The sequence below is a fragment of the Otolemur garnettii genome, unplaced genomic scaffold, assembly GCF_000181295.1.
Source record: "Otolemur garnettii isolate 467f Iridium unplaced genomic scaffold, OtoGar3 scaffold00059, whole genome shotgun sequence".
NCBI lineage: Eukaryota > Metazoa > Chordata > Mammalia > Primates > Galagidae > Otolemur > Otolemur garnettii.
Window position 1 is genome coordinate 5,625,429 of NW_003852454.1, and position 1,705 is coordinate 5,627,133.

A 1,705-nucleotide genomic window follows, 5' to 3' on the forward strand; every position below is an offset into this window, starting at 1 on the left:
AAAAAAAAAAAAAAAAAAAAAAAAAGTACTATCACACTCTGGGAGGCTGAGGCAGATGGATTGCCTGAGCTCACCAGTTCGAGACCAACCTGAGCAAGTGTGAGACCCTGTCCCTAAAAACAGCCAGACCTTGTGGTGGCCAATTGTAGTCCCAGCCACTTGGGAGGCTAAGACAAGAGAACCACTTAAGCCCAAGAGTCTGAGGTTGCCATGCGCTATGACAGCACAGCACTCTACCAGGGGTGACAAAGTGAGACTCTGTCTCAAAAACAAAATAAAACAAAAAAAGATACTATCAAGCCACTATAAGGCCCAGAGGGAATTTGAATTCATATTGCTATGTGAAAAAAAGCAGATTTCAAAAAGCTACACACTGGGCTCTGCGCCCGTAGCACAGTGGTTATGGCACTAGCCACGTGCACCCTGGCTGGCAGGTTCGAGCCCTATCCAGGCCAGCGAACCAACAATGACAACTGCAACAAAAAGTAGCCAGGTATTGTGGTGGACACCTGGGAGGCTGAAGCTACTTGGACTGCTGAAGCAAGAGAATCGCTTAAGCCCAAGAATTTGAGGTTGCTGTGAGCCATGATGCCATACCACTTGGTGACAGCTTGAGACTCTGTCTCAAAAAAACAAAACCAAACAAAAACTACATACTGCACAATTAATTCTACCTGTATCACATTCTAGAAAAAGGAAAACTACACAGAAAGGAGAAAGATAAGTGATTTGTGAGGAGAATGAGAAGATGAATAGGCAGTGTAGAGGATCTTTAAGACAGCAAACCCATTCTATAGTATACTGCAATGATCGATAAAAGTCATCATATATTTGTCAAAATCCATAGAATAAACAACACACAATTAGTGAAACCTATGTAAACTATGATCTTTAATAATGTGTCAGTACCATTCATAATTATAAAAAATGTACAGCCGAAATGCAAGATGTTAACACTGAAAACTGTGTGGCCAGGGTAAGATTTTACAGGGAAACTCTCTGTGCTTTGTCCTCAGTTTTTCTGTAAACTTCAAACTGCTAAAAAAAATAAAGTAAAATAAGGTCTGGCCAGGCATGGTTGCCTTAGGCCTTAAGGTGCTTTAAAAAAACAGCCTGGAGTGAAGGTAAAATGGGGTCATAAGTAGTATTGGGTAAATCCACAATTAAGCAAAAAAAAGAGGAAAGAAGTCCCACACTGGTAAGTAGTCCCTGGTACTTGGGAGACTGAGGCAAAGCATGGTTTAGCACAGGAGTCTGTGGTTGCAGTGAACTATAATCATGTCCCTCACCCTAGACCAGTGACAGAGCAAGACCCTGTATAAAAAAAGAAAAGAAGGAAGGAAGGAAGGCCCCACAAACTTTTGTGATATATTTTATATTTATTAGCACGAAGCTATAAATTTAAAAAGACATTTCCACAAAACGAGGGTTCTCTTTCAAGAACAGGTGACATCTATGCAAACATTCAAATATTCTTTTATGGCCGGGAGCAGTGGCTCAAGCTTGTAGCATTCTGGGAGGCCAAGGCGGTGGATTGCTTGAGCTCACGAGTTCAAGACCAGCCTGAGCAAGAGCAAGACCCCATCTCCAAAAAATAGCCAGGATTGGGCAGTGCCTGTGGCTCAAAGGAGTAGGGCACTGGCTCCATATGCTGGAGGTGGTGGGTTCAAACCCAGCCCTGGCCAAAAACTGCAAAAAAAAAAAA